This window comes from Castor canadensis, chromosome 1 (genome assembly GCF_047511655.1).
Source record: "Castor canadensis chromosome 1, mCasCan1.hap1v2, whole genome shotgun sequence".
NCBI lineage: Eukaryota > Metazoa > Chordata > Mammalia > Rodentia > Castoridae > Castor > Castor canadensis.
In genome coordinates, this window is record NC_133386.1 from 154870730 (window position 1) to 154890742 (window position 20013).

Sequence of the window (20013 nt, forward strand, 5' to 3'; positions counted from 1 at the left end):
AATCCTCCCCAAGACCTTACCTTTCTGATGGGTTCCAGTCCTAGATGTGTATCAGCCCCTACAGATTATTTCTAGAGGAAGATCAACAAATGTACAAATCAGTATAAACTTGTATTAACTAACCTCACCACTGCTTGTTATCCTTATTTTCATTAATCAACTCTTCTCCCATTCTTAATGGGTTTAAAAATATTTTATTCTTAAGCTTGTGAGCCTTTTTTTCCCTTACCTTCTATCTTACATAATAAAGAGACCCTCACGTAGGAATTCCCTGAACTTTACCTCGTTTATCCACAGCGATGGGCAAGTGCTATTAGGTCAGCTCTGCTACCTTGATAATAGGCTGAGCTTGAGCATAACTTGATCTCTGGGTCTCCTTTCCTCATCAGAAAAATGACATTAGTAATTATAGCCTTGTATAGTTATTCTGATAATTAGAATAAGTGAAAAGCATTAGTACACAAGTGGTTAATAACTCCTAGTAACTGTTCATTCTTTGTACCTTATAAACCTCACACGATTATCTTTTTAGTCTTCAACCTCTTAATCTGTTGACCCTTTTCTGCCAGTGTTCGGTTATTGTGCATCTTTTTTTTTTAACTGTTCCAAGGCACCATATACTTGAACTATAATCCTCTCCACACCTATATTCAGTTGTAACTTGTTTCTATTACTCTCTACTTTGCCACTTCCATCCCCTTACTCCACTCCAACAAGGCTTCCTACCTACCCTTGACACCACACTGACAAATTTCATCAAATGTCTCGTTTTCCTAAAACTAGTTTTTAATTCTTCCTTGTTTTGTTAGCAGTACTTGCCACTGTTTGCCGTATTCTTCAAACTGGAAATTACAGGGCATTCAGCAGAGAGTTGTCCATGCCTGTACATCCATATGTACTTCTTCCTAAATTCTTCTTCCTTGAAACAACTATGTCTCATTTCACAGTCTTCCCACCACTGGAAGGAAAGACAATACCTTTCAGCCATCCCATAATCCACTTGCTTGATAGTGGAATATAATCTTTGAAGACTCCAAGCAAGGGAAAATTTTGAACCATTTGTGTTGAGGCTTTAGTGACTTTTGCAGTTTAGGTGGTGCTGTGGTTTGACCCCCTTGAAACAGATGTTGAGGTTTTATTGTTTTTGGCTGGGATAGAACTCAAGGCCTTTCAAGGCAAGTTAGGCAAGCAGTCTACCACTAACTCGCATCCGCGGCCCCACACATTGAGCTTTAGTGCTGTTGCAACAGCACTAAGATGTGGGTCCTAAGTCATGAATGAATGTGGGCTGCTATTCATTCACTGAGCTAGTCAGCAGAGAAGGTGATCCTTCAGCAAGCATAGCCCTTTACACTTCACACACACTTCTTACCCTTCCACTCTTGAGCCATGGATGACACAACATGGAGGCCCTCACTAGTCGCTGGCACTATGCTTTTAGACGTTACAGCCTCAGAATTGTAACATTTTTTTGGAGTTACTGGAGGTCAAAACCCAGAGTGCACTGTGCTATAGCTATAACCCCAGCCCAAACTTTTTTTTTTTTTTTTAAGCTGGGGTCTTACTGTGCTGCCCATGCTGGTCTGCAACCTGAGCTCAAGGAACTTTAGGCATGGCCCTCTCTGTGGCTACATGAGCTACACCCAAGCCCTCTTACAAATGACACAGTATAGTATTTTGTTAATAACAAAACAGACTAGTACAGATGGTTTCTAGTTATATGCCCTCAATGAGCTGGTAAGTGTACTAAAAATAAATTTTGATGAAAGACCACTGATTTGGGACCTAATTTCTAATAGTTAGAAGTCTGAGTGAAGTTTCCAAAACCTATTGGCTTTTTTCCTCTAAGCAAGGTTTCTTGGTGCTTTCATCTGTAATAGAAATTTCCTCCTTAAGGAACTCCCAATTATGTGCATGTTGCATCGCCTGTCTCCTTGTCATTTTTATTTTTATCATTCCTATTCTCTGTTCCCCTTATTGTGATTCAAGCACTGTATACTCTCATTCCAATTTTATTTTCATTTTTGTGATTATTTTTTAAAATCTTCCCTGAGTTCTTTCTGTTCACATTTCATCCTTCATAGTTTCATCATACCATCTTGCATTTGTGGTGTGTGCTCTTATTTTATAGAAATGAATTTTTTATTGGCTGCACTGGGATTTGAGCACCACTCAAGCTAGGCTACCTGCCTCTTTTGCCCTTTGTATTTTATAAATAGGGTCTTGCATTTATGCCCAGGCCAGCCTGGGCTCTGATCCTTCTGTTTATGCTAACCGCCAGGTGAGATGACAAGCAAGCACCACCACGCATAGCTATTATTGATTGAGATGGAGTCTCGAGGACTTCTGGTCAGGCTGGCCTCAAACCTGACCCTCTTGATCTCTGTCTCCTAGAAACAAATCTTTCATTGATGATATTACAGTATTATAAAATGTTTCATCATAATTTCAAATGTTTTTAGACAGTACTTTTTTGGTGAGTGTTCGTCATCTGCCATTTATTTTTCTCTCTATTGTAGTATCCTCATACAGAACCTGTACTAGTCTTTTTTTTTGTTTGATCAACTACAAATATTTATTGAGCACCTGCTGTATACCAGGCACCCTTCCAGGCACTAGGAGTATAACAGTGAACAAAATCAGGCCCTGCTTTAACTAAGCTTACATCCTAGTATCAGATGGTGATAAATATTAAAACAGTAAAAAGATGCAATGACATTAATAGAATTAGCTATGGGTTGCAGAGGGTTGTGAGCTGAAATCAAAGAGATATCTGGAATAGGATCGTTAGAGCCAGGAGATGAACTCTGGATTTTATTCTACAGAGAATAAGATTTTGGAGAATTTTTATTCGAGTAACATCATCTAATTAATACAGGTGATTAGGTTTCTGTGTTAAAAATATTGTAGACAGCCAACTTTGAAAATGGGAACTGAACTTAATGACAATATTCTAGGTGAGCACAAAGGCTTGAACTAGTGTGGTAATGAAGAGAGTAGTAAAACGTCTATTCTAGATACATTTTGAAGGTAGAGCCAAAAGTAATTGCTGAAAGATTGGGTGTAACATTTGAATGCAGTCAAGCATGACCTCTTGGGACAGGAACTGCCTTCTACCTAGATGGGGAAACTCATGGCTCATCTTTAAATGAGATTCTTCCCAAATATTTGTAGGATTCTCAGTTTAGAGAAGATTCAGTTTAGCAGAAATTTCATGGTTCAAGGTTGTGTGTACAAACCAATGAGCATCATGTTATAGGCCTGCTCAGAGTACAGCTCTCGTTTTCACTCCACCACTCTGACAGACAGGCTTCAACAGCCTCAGCGTAAAAGCTTACACTGCCAGCTCTCTCCAATCCTGCAAAAATAAGCATCCTCCTTGACACAGGTTACTCCAGAGGCACCTGCACACCCATGTTTATTGCAGCACTATTCACAATAGCCAAGTTATGGAAACAGCCAAGATGCCCCACCACTGACGAATGGATCAAGAAAATGTGGTATCTATACACAATGGAATTTTATGCAGCCATGAAGAAGAACGAAATGTTATCATTCGCTGGTAAATGGATGGAATTGGAGAACATCATTCTGAGTGAGGTTAGCCTGGCCCAAAAGACCAAAAATCATATGTTCTCCCTCATATGTGGACATTAGATCAAGGGCAAACACAACAAGGGGATTGGACTTTGAGCACATGATAAAAGCGAGAGCACTCAAGGGAGGTATGAGGATAGGTAAGACACCTAAAAAATTAGCTAGCATTTGTTGCCCTTAACGCAGAGAAACTAAAGCAGATACCTTAAAAGCAACTGAGGCCAATAGGAGAAGGAGACCAGGAACTAGAGAAAAGGTTAGATCAAAAAGAATTAACCTAGAAGGTAACACACACACACAGGAAATTAATGTGAGTCAACTCCCTGTATAGCTTTCCTTATCTCAACCAGCAAAAACCCTTGTTCCTTCCTATTATGACTTATACTCTCTCTATAACAAAATTAGAGATAAGGGCAAAATAGTTTCTGCTGGGTATTGAGGGGGTGGGGGGGAGAGGGAGGGGGCGGAGTGGGTGGTAAAGGAGGGGGTGGGGGCAGGGGGGAGAAATGACCCAAGCCTTGTATGCACATATGAATAATAAAACAATAAAAAATAAATAAAAAATAAAAATAAGCATCCTCCTATACCTTCATTTGATATTCACTACTTTTTCAACTCTTTCACCCACTTTTGAGTTAAGAGTTTCAAATGTCTCCTAGTTTTGTTGAAGCACTTCTGTTTCCCATTCTCCTTGTTGCTTTTGGGTGATTTCCAAGAGAAGAGAGTAATGACTTTATTTTTCTCTCTCCAGTCTGGAAGTACACATTTACTTTAACACCCAAATGACTATGGCTCAAACCCCCACCAGCTTGATTTTTGAATGTCAGCTCCCTATCCTAGTCTCAGAAAGCATTCCACAACTATTTCTGGCACAGGAAAAACCAAGGAATACCTCTTCTGTGCTTCCCACAAAGTATGCCCCACCATTACCAAACAATGCCTTCCCTGTTCTCTTCAACACCAGTGACTGCTGTTCACTACCCTCAACGCTGCTTCAAGAAGCCTGACTTGCACACTGAAAATGAAGACTCTTGTGCCACTACCAGTACCAGAATGTGAATGTTGCCTCCCCAGGCTGAGTTCCATACAGTGTCATTTTGCCTGCCAATCTCTTCACACTACATGAAGCCATTTTCAGAAGAATTTGTAGGTTAGAAATAAAAGATCAGACATGAAAACTGAGGTTCCTAAAGTAGTACACATGAAACTCAGCTTTGAGCTTCCAAACAGTCAAAACCAAAGGAAGATACACAACACATAACCCATGTCTGGTTAAACCCACTGGTGATTATGTTTAGTTTTTTTTTTATTTTGGGGGGTGTTGTTCTTGGAGTTTAAGCTCTGGGATTTGCACTTGTGAGGCAGACACTGTACCACTTAAGCCACCCCTCCAGCCCCTTTTTTCTATAGTTATGTTTGAGGTAGGGTCTTGCTTTTTAGCCAAGCCATCCTCCAGATCTCAGCCTTCCACGTAGCTGGAATGACAGACAGGCACATGTCACCTCACACAGCTATTGGTTGAGACTGGATCTCATGAACTTTTTGCCAGGGATGGCCCCAAACTATAATCCAGTGTCAGCCTCCCTACTTAGTAGCTAGAAATACAGGTATGAGCCACCAGTACCCAGTTTGGTTGTGCTTTCATTTATCAAACAAACTATTTTCTTGGTATTATTTCCAAATGGAACATATCCTGTGGGTCTTTCTTGTCTGAATTGTTATCCTTAGCAGAAGTGATTTTGCTACCCCCATCCCATGAATGTTTGGCAATGTCTGGAGACATTTCGGTTTTGTCATAATTGAGAGGTGTTATTAGAACATGTGGGTAGAAAGCCAGGGGTGCTACTAAACATCCTCCAGTGCACATGACAGACACACACAAAGAGTGTTCTGGCCCTAAACGTCAGTACCACTGAGCTTGAGAAACTAGCCTTAAGCGTAAACTGGACGCCTGTCTCAGGGCCCATGCTTTCAAGGGCTGCACACATGTATTTATCAAAGAACATGCAGGTGCCTCTGTCTTTCAGAATCTGGCACTGAGGACTGGCATAGCACAGTCTATACCTTTAAACATTTACCATTCTAAGTAGGAAAATTCCTACATGTTTCGCTCTATGTTCTTGACACAAAAGGATACTCTGTCCTAGTTCCATGAAGGTTTTTGGGTTTGTCTCTGCTGGTGTTGGAGAAAGAAAGATTGCTTCAGAGTACAGGAGAATTTGGCAGAAGTGCTTCAGTAAGAGGAAACACTAACTTGTCATTCTTTTCACATGGATGGTGAAATGGATTCTTGCCTAATGAAATACTGCTTCCCAAGAATGGGAAATAGAGGATAAAGTAAATTCACACAAGTGAGGGTGTGCCTGAAAGAAGTTAGAGCTGCTTTTGAATTCCCTATATTCAATTTTTAAAGAGATAATTCATAGAATCTTCCTAAACTGACAAAGACATCTACCAGCAGACTGAGAATCACTACAAATCCCAAACAGGATGAAGACAAAGAAAGTCATTCCAACACATATTACAGTGCAAGTACTATGAACCATGTAGACAGGGGGCGTGGGGGGGGCACATTTTCTCCAAGGGAACGGAAATAAGACAGTAAACTTCTCAACAGAAACAGGAAGCTGGAAGACCACGAAGTGATGCCTTCGAAGCATTGAACAGAATGAAAGAACTACCAATGCAGAATCCTGCAGGCAGTGAAAATATCCTTCAAGAATCAGGGTAAAAAGCTGGCCATGGTGGCATGCACTACAGTCACACGACACAGGACGCTGGAACAGAAGCATCAGGTGAGCCCAGAAGTTTGAGGCCAGCCTAGGCAACATAGCAAGGCCCTGTCTCAAAAACAAACAAAGAAAAAGAAAAAAAAAAAAAAGGAAGGAAACAGAGAGGGAAAGAGAAATGGGGTTACAGGGTTGGGGACTGTGGTTAACGGTAAAGTGTTTGCCTATCATGGGTGAGGTCCTGGGTTTAATCCCCAGTACTACAAAAATAAGTAAGAATTAAGGTAAAGAAATGCGTGTTCACCAATGCACACAGGGCTTATGATTATTCAGAAAAGGGAAGCACACAAGGCAAGTCTCCTATTCAACCCAGATTTCTCCTTGAGGTCACTTTTCAAACCACCCTGAAGGAAATGGAGCCCAAACAAGTGGCAGTCTTCAGCAGAATACAGATGAACACATAGGGCTGTCAAAGCGACTGGGAATTGAAGGAAAAAGTACTGGAGGAGGAGTGCTGGAGTCCCCCAAATCTGTACAAAGTTACCCTTTTGGATCCTTGGCTGAGTCCTAAGCCACACATGAATAGAGCAAGACTATGGGAGTCCACCAAAGAGCAACCGTTGGAGATGATGGCGGCCCACAGCTTCTCAGACTCTGGGGCACAGCTTTTGGGGCAGGCAATCTACCCGGGGGACTGGTGCCAGCTACTCAGCTCCCACTTCCTGCCCTTCCTGCTTCCCCAGATCTCTGCCCCATAAATAGTTACTGCTTCAATAGCTCTCCACCACCTTCAAACATGTTTTTTCTTTTTTTATATATTCTGGTCTGCTTTTTCTACTTGTTCTCGGTGTAAAGCTGGTTTAAAGCAAACTTTTCCACCACTGCTGGACACAATTCTTTTTTTCTATAAGTCATTTTGGAAAGAAAACTTTCGGTATTTATATAATAAATGAAGGGATGAACATATCATGTTCATGGACGAGGAGACTCCATCTTGTAAGAGATAGGGTTCTCCCCACAGTGATCCACAAAACAGCTCAATTAAAATAAAAACATCCAGGTGATAGTAATGGGTGAAACTTGGTCATTTGGTTCTAAAATTTATAAGGAAATGCAAAAAGCCAAAGATAGCCAAGACACTGAGAAGAATGAGAATAAGATAGAAGCCTTGCTTTACTGGATATCAAAATTTACCATAGGGAAAAAAATTATTGTAGGCCTGGAGATGTAACTCAGCAGTAGAGACCCTGGGTTCAATCCTCAGCACCACAAAACCAGAACAAAAAACTTATTATAAACGTCTAGTAATTAAAATAGTGCAATATTGTCACAAAGATAGACTAATAGACAATGTAATATAGAAAATAGCCCTGAATATCTGTATGTGGTAAAAATGAAATGTGATGCCTGCTTCACACCTTACCTAAAACTCAATTCAAGGTGGATTGAAGATCTGTGAAAGGTAAACAAAAGCTCCCAGAAAATACCACAGGCAGACATTTTTATGACTTAAGCACACAAAGAATTTTTTTTTCTTTTATTTGTATGTGCATACAATGTTTGGGTCATTTCTCCCCCCTGCCCCCACCTCCTCCCTTACCCCCACCTCCTGCCTCAACCCCACCGCCTCCCTCTCTCCCCCACCCCCTCAATACCCAGCAGAAACTATTTTGCCCTTATTTCTAATTTTGTTGAAGAGAGAGTATAAGCAATAATAGGAAGGAACAAGGATTTTTGCTGGTTGAGGTAAGGATAGCTACACAGGGAGCTGACTCCCATTGATTTCCTGTGCATGTGTGTTACCTTCTAGGTTAATTCTTCTTGATCTAACCTTTTCTCTAGTTCCTGGTTCCCCTTTTCCTATTGGCCTCAGTTGCTTTTAAGGTATCTGCTTTAGTTTCTCTGCATTGAGGGCAACAAATGCTATCTAGTTTTTTGAGTGTCTTACCTATCTTCATATCTCCCAAGTGTTTTAAACAGGATGGAAGAAAGCACAAAGAAAAGTTTACAAATACAATTTCCTTAAAATTAGGAATGTCAAAAAAATTCAGTAATGTCTATCCATCAAGACACTCTACAGAGAGTGAAAAGCCCCAGACTGGGAGAAGATACCGCAATTCACACAGTCCACAGAGGCTGTGCACTTGGCAGAAACCTCTTGGGCCCCCCTTACATCCCCTCAGCCCACATTTGCCCTGCTCCATATTTTCCTTACACTTCCCCCTGCCCCAGGGCTTCTCAGCTGCCCTTCAGTGGGGCTCATGTGTGAATTGCTTACAATTGTGTGATCTGGAAAAGCCAGAGCCTTCACACCCCATAGGGGCTGTCTTGGTCAGTGAGGGCCCTAGGCTGGAGCCCAGACTCCTGTCCTTCATCCATCAGGGGGATAATTTTTACATGTGAGATTGAGTGCACACTTCCCAGTCACCAACTCAAGAAATCACCTTTCCATTGATTTTTCCCTCCTTTCTTTTCTGCTTCTGTGAAGATTAAATGAGTTAGTACATTAAAAAAAAAAAAAGCTAAAATTATCCAAATAAACTATACAAGCCCCTGCCTCAGGCTGTTTTCCAGAGTGACTAAGGCTAAGACAGCCTCTTAACCAGAACCCTTCAAACCACTCAAAAGATACACAGCCTGAAGACCTAACAGGTGCTTTAAAGAAGAAGAAGAGCCAGATGGTCAACAAACATTTTAGAAGGTGCTCAGCATTACTAATAGGAACAAACCTACTTCATACTCATCACGAGTTTTTTAAGTTTAAAAAAAACTAACAAAGGGCTTTAGTGACCTTTTAGTAATCATCCATCACTGTCTAACAAATTACCACAGAATTTAAGTGCTTAAAGCACTAAACATTGATTATCTCACCATTTCACAGATCAGAAATCTGGGCTCACCTGGGGATGCCTGGATCAGGGCCTCACTGGGCTGTAATCAGCCAGTGCTACAGTCTCAAGGTTTGACTCGGGGAGGCTCCACTGGAGGCTCCCTGCTGGTCTCAGGTCCTCCTGCTGGCTATGGGTCAGAGACATCAGTTCCTTGCTGGGTAGGTGCCCCACAGGTCATGTCACAACATGGCTTCTGTCTTGGTACACAAGTCAGGAAGCAAGGGAGGGTGCCCAAGATGGAAAACACAGGCTTTTTGTAACATCATCTTGAAAGTGACATCGTATTATCTTCTGTCATATCTACTCAATAGAAGTGAATTTCTAGCTCCAACCCACACCTATGGAGAGGGGATTATGCAGGCTATGAAATACCAGAGACGAAGATCACCGCGGGCTGCCTCAGAGGCTGCCCACCATAGTGAAGATAGCAGGAGCAAAAATCAGAACTGTTGACAAGTTTGGCACTTTCTGCCTAAGTTGAAGATGTACTTATCCTCTGACCTAGAAACTATATACCTAGCTATATACCAAAAGAAATAAATGCGTGTGCGCCAGGAGCTATACATATTAACATATATTATCAGTTATTATTTTATTATTATATTATGTATTAATGATACATCAATATATAACATAATTATATATTATATAAATAATATATAATAATATAACATTAATATATCATATCAATGTAATTAGTATAATTAAGAATTATTAATTAATAATATAATATAATATAGTAACATATTATATGATAATATAAAATATGATACTTATATAATTAATATATAATTATATGTTGACATGATATATTGATATTAATACATTATTAATTGTTATGAATTACATAATAATAATATCTATTATTAATTCATGTTTATTAATATACATTAACTTATAGCAGCAGCATCTGCAGTAGCTCTAAGCTGGAAAGACCCAAATGCGCTTCAACAGACATTTGCAGGACCTTTCAAGAGAAAAATGGTAGCTGAATATCCATTGAACGAGTTAAGATACAGCAGCAAGAGTGAACCACAGTGGCATGGATGCCATCAACATGATGCTCAATGGGAAAGTGGACACAAAGGAATACATTCTTTATGATCCCATTTGTGCACATTTCAGGAAACAAATCAAACTAAGCCACAGTCTCTAGCAATGGCTGCTTAGATAGTAAAACTAATGAAAAGCAAATAAGGGGCTGGGGATTTGGCTCTGTAGCAGAGTGCTTGCTTAGCTTGTACAAGACCATGGGTTCAATAATACCCAGCATCACGAGAGAGAGAGAGAGAGAGAGAGAGAGAGAGGGAGGGGCAGGTGGGCTGCTGAGTGGGCAGGGGAGGAAGAAGACTCTCAGAGTCCTAGCAAGCTTCTGTCTCTGGACTGTGTGGTTACACAGACGCCGGCTTTACAATTGCTCACTGAGCTTTACATGGGTTACTTCGCCTGCCTTCTGTGTATACATTACGTTTTGTTACAAAGAAGGGCCTCTAGCCAAGCGTGATGGCCCACACCTGTAATCCCAGCTATTTGGGGAGGTAAAGGCAGGAAGATCATGAGTTTGAGGTCAGTCCAGGCAAAGCTAGAAGGACCTTATCTCAAAAACAAAATGCATAGCAAAAGGGCTAGGGTTGCAGGTCAAATGGCAGAGCGCTTGCCCAGCGTGAGGCCCTGGGTTCACTCTCTAGCACCTGGGTGAAAAAAAAAAGGCTTCTACATACAAACCCACATCGTATCAATCCAGCCTAGCTGAGGGTCTGGCTTGAGTAAGTGCTCAGTGCATGTCGGTCATGTCTGTTTTGGGGGCTCCTTCAGGTGGAAATCCAGGGCATCTTCCTTTCTGCCTCACCTCTTGACCATGCCAAGTACTGGAAGAAGATAAAGCTACTAGCCCGAGTCCTGCCATTTCCCAGACAGTTTGCCCCAGAGGCTGAGGCTTTTCTTCCCATGAGAGACCCAGTTTTCCCCCTTGTTCATGGCTCATGGTGGGAGACAAGGAGGTGCTGGGGAGTGGGGCAGAATAAGGGGACCTGGTGTCAGAAGTCAGGGATAGGGAGCCTTTGCAGAGCAGTCACTGGAGTTCAGCTCTCAGAGACAACCTGCCTGCCCCATGTGGCTTTAGTGAGAAAACACGAAAACCTTCTAACTAACCCCCCCCAACTTCAATGAAAAGGTCAAGGGAATTTTCCTCCCCCTTAAATGGAACGACTCTTTCTTGGGCCCAGAAAGAATTATTTATCAGATGTTCACGGCACTACGTGTGCCTTTACAGGGCCCAGCTGTGCTCTGAGGCACAACAGACAACTTTCTTCCTGAAAGCTCAATTTATAGGCCAACTTCAAAGCCCAGGTCCTCAGAGTGGGGCACAAGGCTCCAGTTTTGGGACTGACATCAAAGGGACTGCACGAGTTGGTCTGATGTCAGGTGGACAGCCACAGAAGGCCTCCAAGGACCAGCCTTAGCACCCGGAGAGCCCAGGCAGGCCGCTTGGTAGTGGCCAGGTTTTGCAAATCCCACTTTTAGAAGTGCTGGGCCACTGCATTACCTGCTGTAGGAGACTGCCTGTAATAGCAGTGTGTGGGAGGACCAGGACAGAGTGATAGCAGCTGACCCCAAACCTGCATCTCCTGCCCAGCCAGGAAAAAGAGATAGGGTTTAAGAGGAAGAAACGCCTCGAGCCCTGCTATTTATAAAAAGGATCAGACCTGAGCAAAACCAGCCCAGTGGACTTTTATTGAGAGCTCCCAAGCTGGGGACTGTGCTTAAGAATGACCTCATTGAGGTACAGTGACCCAGGAAAGGTAGATGTTATTAATATCATTTTTCAAATGAGGAAACTGAAGTATGCATGCGTGCGTGTGTGCATGTGTGTGAAGCAACTCGCCCAAGTCATAGAGTTAATAAGGGTGGATTTGAATTCCACACTTGTGGCTTTTACCTACTGCTCAAGGAACTTGGAAAGAAGGAATTAGGGATGCTCTCTGGAGACATCAGTATAAGACACACAGCAGAGCAGAGGCAGGCAGCCATGTGAGAGAGAAGTCCCCCTGGCCAACTGGGCTTGGCTTCATTATTCATTCATTTGCTCACGGAACAAATTATTTCTCAATGCCTTGTTTTTGGCAGACCTTGTAGTGGGCACAATGATGATATAGCAAACAAGACAATGACGTCCTTGCTTTCATGAAGCTTCTGTTCTTATAAAGGAAAATTGCAATACATAAGTAAATAAAGAATAAAAATGTGATGCGTGTTCAATGACTATAACAAGTGCAGGAGACAATTATATACCTATAGATTTCTATGATATGTATATATTTCTAGTGCTTCCTATGGATCCAGGAATTGTTCTTAGCATTTTCTATGTACTGACTTATTTAATCCTTACACTATCTTGATGTGGTAGGTATCAATATAATCTCCTTACTTTACAGATGAGGAAATTTAGGCTTGGAGTGGTGAGGTAACTTGTCCAAGATCACAGGGCTGGCAAACCAGCATTTGAGGCAGTGCATGCCTATTATGCCAGCTACTCAGGAGACAGAGACAGGAGGATCGCAGTTTGAAGCCAGCCTAGGGAAAATTAGCGAGAGACCCTCTCTGAAAAACAAACTTAAAAAAGAAAAAAGGACCAGAGTGTGGCTCAAGTGGTAGAGTGCTTGTGAGCCTCTGCATGGAGTCTCTGCACTGGACTTCCTCCTTCCCAGCATCTGTTTACTGATGGGGAGCCCAGCCTGTTAAGGTCCAAAAGCATGGGCAGCAGGTCTGTAGGATAGAGGTAGTGCCTTTGAGAGGTGTCACTCAATGACACCAGAACTCTCCAAGACTGTCCTGTTCCTGGGGCTGTCTGGGAAGTTTCCAGTCCACTGGTGAGAATAGGACACACAGTTTGGAATGACTGTATGTGGCTGGATAATGTGGAGGGCACATTGTTATAACTGTGTCTGCCACCGAGCGTAACACAAAGTGTCTAAAACATAATATGCACTTAACAAATGGTAACCAGCATTGTTCTTAGCCAAAATAGCCTGGGAAATGATTCTGAGTTGATGTTAATGGAGCTTCAAGTATGACCGCTGTCAGCGGTGCAAAAGCTTCAGGAAGGGGAGTGGTGCTGAATTGTAACCATGATTGTGCATCCCAAGGCCCCTCTGCCATGTCCTCCTCCCAAGAGCCGTGCTCAGCACACCTGTCACACACTCTCACATTTCAGCAGGGCTCACTGATTAGCATCTTCTCTAAGACCCTGCATTGTTGCCTGAGGCCAAGTCCTCCTGGAATTAGTGAGACGTAGGGAGGTGGAAGGCAGAGGCAGATACCACAGATCACCACTCTCTCCATCTCATCGCCCAGCAGGGAGCCAGCATTTGTGACGAGCTGCACACCGAGCAAAGGGCAGGCCCAGAAGCTGGAAGGCTGGCCCATGAGACAGCTGTGAGTGGCAGGACTGCATTGCAGAAGTACTCTGGTTGGCAAGTGTGTTAGTTCCTTTTGTGTCACTGGGACCAAATATCTGAGAATGACAACTTAAGGGAGGAAGGACTTATCTTAACCCATGGTTTTAGAGGTCTCAGTCTGTAGTCCTTCACTCCACTGATTATGGGCCCACGGAGAGGCAGAACACCATGGCCGTGGAAGCGTGTGGGAGAGACTACTCACCTCTTGGTGGACAGAAAGCGGAGAGAGAGAGAAAGGGACGCAGGACAGTATAAACTTCAAAGGCACTCCTCAAGTGACCTATTTCCTGCAGCTAAAATCTCCACCACCTCCCAAAATAGTGCTACCACCTGGGGACCGAGTGCTCACCGCGTGGGGCTGTGGGGCATTTCACGTGCATCCTGCCTGCCCTCGACCGGAGGCCCATGGTTACCTTATGATGCAAAACTTACCCATCTCCGAGAGCCCACAAAGCCTGAATACTTCCAACATTGCTCAAGGCAGACTGTTAGCTGTGAGCCCCTGTAAAATAAAAAAACAAGTTACAGGTAAAGTGCTTACTTGCACAGTATGAGGCCCTGGGTTCATTTCCCAGTCCAAAAAAAACCATTATATACTTTCAAGTTATAATGGCAAAGAGTAAATATTCCCATTCCAAAAGAGAGGGATGGGGGCATAGAAAGAAGGAATGGAACCTAAACAAATCTAAACCCAGCAGGGCAAATGTTAAATCCTGTAGCTCTCTGAGGGCATCTGGGGAGTGTAGTGCTATGATGTGAGCGCCACAGGCTTGGGCAACCCTGCCCTATGGCCTTGCCAGTTCTAGATACTTGGCCCCTCTCTTGGAATGGCTCTACTTGCCACCCACACTCTCCCATTTCATTACCCGAGCAGAAATTCCACGCTCCTGGCATCTCCAACATCCTAGGGTCTCCACTGACTTTTAGGCTTCATCCTGACAGTATCATACATTGCCCTTTTGGGCAATGCCACACATTGCCTGGACTCCCAGGCTCTTCTTTGAAATCTGTGGGGAAATCTTCATGACCCCACAACTCTTCCATTCTGCATGCCTGCAAAACCAGCATAACATAGAGGACACCACTGTCTGCTGCCAGCTTGAGTGGTAGCTAATAAGACTGCAGCAACAGTGGACTCTGAGTGTCTGGGGGGAGTTAACACAGGGAAACACTTTCCCTAGGGAGCCCTGTGCAAGCAAGGTGCCTGGAGCTCTCTTCTCAAAGCCAAGTTTGGTGGCACTGGGGTTTGAACTCCAGATCTCATGCTTGTTAGGCAGGTGCTCTACCACTTGAGCCACTCCACCAGCCCTGTTTTGTGTTGAGGATTTTGGAGATAGGGTCTATGAACTAGCTGCCTGGGCTGGCTTCAAACTGTGATCCTCCTGATCTCTGCTTCCTGAGTAGTAGGATTTTAAGTGTGAGCCACCAGTGGTGCCAGCTCCCTTATATTCTTAAGCCTCAGATGGGAGGGATCTGGCCAATTCCCAAGATGCCCTCAAGCCATCTTTCCTGTGGTCCTGATGCAAAGCACTTGGCTTTTTAACGGTTCCTCTTTAGAAAACATGCCTTCCTTAGCCCCAACTTTTGATCAAATTTCAAGTTTTCTGCACTTTTTGCTTCTGATTCTCATGTAAACCTCGCTAAAAACAGTCAGCAAAAACCATACCACATAAACTGAATGCTGGACTGCCAGATTAAGTAGTCCATTACCTTTAAACTCAGCCTCATGCCACGTCTCAGGACATGGACAAAATGTAGACAAGTTTTACAGAGTGTGACAGAATGGCCTCTACCCCCATTCCCACTAGAGTCCTTTTCTCACCTGAAACCTCATGAACACAGCGTTGCTGTCCACATTTCTATAAACATCTGGTCTTTTGAGCTCCCACCAGAATCACCCATTTATTTATAACATTCTAGGGCTTTTCTATCCTGCATCTCCAAATGTTCTCAAATTCCTCCCACAAACCAGTTCCAAAGACTTAAGAAGTACCTAGTCAGGTTTACTCCTAACAGTGACTCTATTCCTCTGGTACCAATTTTCTATGTTAGTTACTTTTGCATTGTTGTGATCAAATACCTGAGAAAGACAACTTTAGAGAGGGAGGATTTATTTTAGCTAATGGTTTCAGTCCATAATCCTTGACTCCAATGATTCTGGGCCCATAGCAGTGGAGGCATAGCAGAAGCTGCTTACCTCATGGTAGACAGGATGAAGTGAGAGAAAGGGGAAGGGACCAGAAACCAGGTATAACCTTCAAAGGCATGATCTCAGTGACCTACTTACTCCAGCTAGGCCACCATCTCCCAAAACAGCACCACCATCTGGGGACCAAGTGCTCACCACATAAGCCTGTGGTCAACATATTCAGACAATAACTGCAAGGGTCATGGAAACCATACCATTTTGTGTAGTTTGTGCTCTGAGCAATTGAGAACGTGAAAGTGATACCATGCCAATTCCAGTTTTGATTTTTGTTCTGAGACAGGATCTCAATATGTACCTAAGGCTAGCTTTCAATTTGAGATCCTCTTGCCTCAGCCTCCCAAGTGCTGGGATTTTAGGCATATGCCACTAAGCTTGGCTTAGGCCTAACTTTTAAAGGCCTGGCAGCTTGGCTTCTCTGGGAAGCCAGATCATATAAAAGTCCAGCTACCCGGAGACCTTCATGCTATAAGAAAAGACCAAGCAGCTGCATGGAGGCCAGTGGAGAGGTGGTGATACCCAGCATCCCAGCTCATCCAGCCATCCCTGCTGTGGTGCCACACGTGTGAGTGAAGAAGCCACCTTGGACAGTCTAATCCCTGCTTCAATTTATGGAGCTGAAGATTTGCCCAGTTGAGCCCAGCTAGCTGCTGAATCACAAGAGAAAATAAACTATTGTGGTGTCAAGCCACTAAGATTTGGACAATTTACCTCACAGCAATCGATCAGTGAAGGAGAGCAGAGTCCTGAAGAAGGGAGGGAGAGAAAGAAATAGAGGGAGGGAGGGAGGGAGGGAGGAAGACAGGATGTTGCTGTGTCCTGTGGGGAGAGAGTCCGGGCAGACGCAGAGGAACAGGTCCTCAGGGTTCCGAGGAACTGAGCATAGGCGGCCCTGCTATGGGGCCCAGGAGACATAAACCAAGGGAATGGACCTCTCCCATCAGTGCACAGACCACAGCCTGGGTTTGGCCAGGGAGAACAACAGAGAGAAACGCTCTTCAAGACTTTAGGGGATTGCAGCCTGGGGAAGGGGGCAGGAGCTTGGAATGAGAGGCCACCCTGGAGCACCTTCATGGCCAGCAGACATCTAGAAGCTGCAAGTGGGAAAACTCAAACTTGAGAGGACTGTTGTCAACCTGCCTGATGTATGTCCAGAGACTCCCAGAGATAACGATGAGACACCACCCAAGGCCCTTCATGGTGAACAAAACGGGATATGCCATGAAATCTAAGTTGCTACTGTTCTATCAGGAACTCCTTGTGCCCACCAGCTAGTGGCTCTAGAAACAGGTCACAGAAGGAAGACCTGGAAATGAAAGTCTAGAAACAAATCTCAGGGTATACGTGGATCACGCCTAAGGACTCCCAGAACAAAGTGGAGGAATCTGAAGGGGGCTAGTGTCCCATAGTTGTGAGCAGAGATGGACCCAGAAAACCAGTTTTTGTGATTCTGACCCTATGACGACTCCCACAATCCACTGTCTTCTAGGCTGGAGGTTTGGCAGGGCCTTTGCTGAAAGAATTTTGCTAAGATGTCCAAGCCCTGGGTTTTTTCAGTATAGGACCTAATATTCCAGCCCTTTCAGGCACAGTTCTGCCGGAGCCTGAATTCTGGGTCAATGACGGATGTACTTCCTAGAGTCAAAAGGCCTTTGGGGACAACTGCAGACTCAGACCTACAAGAAGCCAGTTCTCAGGGGGTCATCAGAGCTTCCCTACATGTGGAGGGGAATGACACTTCATGGATAATTTCATGGCCTTGGGCCACGATGGCATAAGGAACCCACAAAACTAGCAAACCATCCACAGGTATCAAATCAGTGAAAGACTGAAATGTAGCTCTGAGCACAGGTGAAAATCACCTGCAACTATCGGCGGCGAGAGGCTCAGGTAGCTCAGCTGTGAAGCCTCTTTCCTGTGGCTACACTGTCCCTAGTATGCTCAGAGAGGTCCTTTTTAGGGCTGAGATACTCCCAAGCTGGAGTGCAGCCTTTCTCCCCAAAGCCTGAATCTCCCCCAAGGCCAGGCTGGTCCACACCTTCTAACCACAGCCTCTGCCTTCACCCCAGCCTCCCTCTCCAGCCTCATCTGCATTTGACATGGCTTGTTGGGCTGTGGCAGAGAATTACTCAACAGACACATATTAAAAATGCCCTTTAAAATTCAAAAGCTTTGAACTAAAGAAATACCTCAGGAAGTTTTCATGCAAAGTTCAGCTCTGCTGGTTCAATTCACTACACTTAGATGCACCTTTTCAAATAATAGGGAAAAATGTAACAGGGTCAGACCCAATCAATATGCTGTTCAAACAGAATTGCAGGGACTGTGATGTGCACACATTTTGTGCTCTGCCTTTGTACCCTGCCACTCGCTCTGAAGAAAGGTTCCTTTGCTAGGGGAGCAATGAAAGTGGTAGCCTTTGAGTGGAGGCGGCAAAGCAATGGCGTGTTTACTGTGCTGGGAGGGGCTGCCATTTTTCATGTCTTCCCCAGCCTGGTCCCTTTGTTCTTTTCATAACGTCGCACAACCCACATTGGCAAAGTCCCTTGCAAAGCCCTGTGTCTGATGCTGAGATGGAAGCAAAGGGCTCTCAGCACTGGCCTGCTATGTCTCAGAAATGTGATTTATGGATTAGACAAATAATTTGCTTCTTCTTTTCCACCCTAGGTGTGAACACAGAAGGATTTACCATGGAGTACTGAGCTGCAGGAAACTCCCAGAGACAACATGGGCCCATGTCTGGCTGAGCGAGGGTCTATAACCACCTCACCCCCTTGTCCACACGCCTTGCCTCCCCAAGCTAACCAAGAAGCCCTGTAGGCTCCTGGAGAGAGCCAGTGGGCACTTAAAAGAGCCAGAAAAACAGGAGACCCCGGCTTACTTGAAGCCAGCCGAGGGGAAGGAAAGGGCCCACTGCAGTTTACACGCCACAGCCAGACACCAAGGCAGGCACGGAGGGAACGATGGGGACAAAACAAGACGGTTGTTTCCAACACCCACATTGGTCTGGCACATCTTTGTGTGTACTCGTAAACTATATGCACGTCATCACTGAAGCAATACCCTAGACTTGTTGAGAATACTCACAGTTCCAGAGGTTCAAGTGGATTAGGAAAAGATTTTATTCCTAATCTCTGTTTGAGACATCATGAAATACATGTGTTGGTCCTTATTAAAATTAGATAGACATGCTGGGCCCATGTGACCCTGGGTCAAAGTTAGGATGGAGGTCAATGAACAGATGCAGAACACATTCACATCACTTTGCCAACTGCAAACCCCAGTACTTAAAACTCTGCTCAGACCCAGGGTATCCCTGGAAGGAATTGTGGGGCCACATGGAGTTTGCAGAGTTGTCCCCACCCTGGAGTGTACCCAGTCACAAGTACCTTCCTGAACGTAGTCCTCTCAGGGGTTGAGAAAAGCCAGGCCATGCTGCTCCTTCACAGATAGAGCTGACACGCGCCTTTTCTGAACCATGAGTGCTTTCTGCTAAATTTGAATGAAGGCCTGTCACAGTCTTGGAAGATTAAAATCTGGGCCATGATTCTCATAGGACACTCTACCCCTCCTCCCTGGTGGAGCACTCTGGAAACAGCAGCTAGTTGCCATATTCCCTCATACGCAGGGCTGTATGTGTGAAACAGAAACTGAGGCCAACAGTATGAAACCATGGACATATTTTCACTGAGAAAATGTCTACAGATGGCTATGCTGTTGGTTGGTTATGGGTGGTTACTACCTCTTGTGGGTTTTTTTTTTTTTTTTTTGGAGACCATTGCACTCAGTTATAGAATTATCCCCAACCCCACCCCTTTCATCTGTTATGGCAACATCTCCAAATAACGTTTTAAAACTAGAGAGTACTTTTTATTTTAAAATTTAAAAAGATCAGTGGCTAAAAAAGCAGCAGTATCCTTTGTCCAGAATGCCTTGGAATCTACTTTCCCTAGTTTGAATACTTGGAAAGTCACTCCAAACCTCTGATGCTCTTCTTGGCAGTAGAGAAAAACTGCCATAACAACAAACTTGGAAATGTACACATCCCTCAACCGAACTGGCCTCCTGCCTTCTGTTTTAAGCATACATCGCAAGTCAAAATGAATTAAATACAAATCCAGTTTGCAGTGGTC

General features: G+C 44.0%; 1 non-coding gene across 1 annotated transcript; it reads right to left on the bottom strand.

Annotated features, from left to right (window-relative positions):
- Window positions 1-14905: 14905 nt before the first annotated feature.
- Window positions 14906-14978, bottom strand: Trnav-aac (transfer RNA valine (anticodon AAC)). Its single transcript has one exon. It is a non-coding gene; the product is annotated as a tRNA-Val (tRNA).
- Between the last annotated feature and the right edge of the window lie 5035 nt (window positions 14979-20013).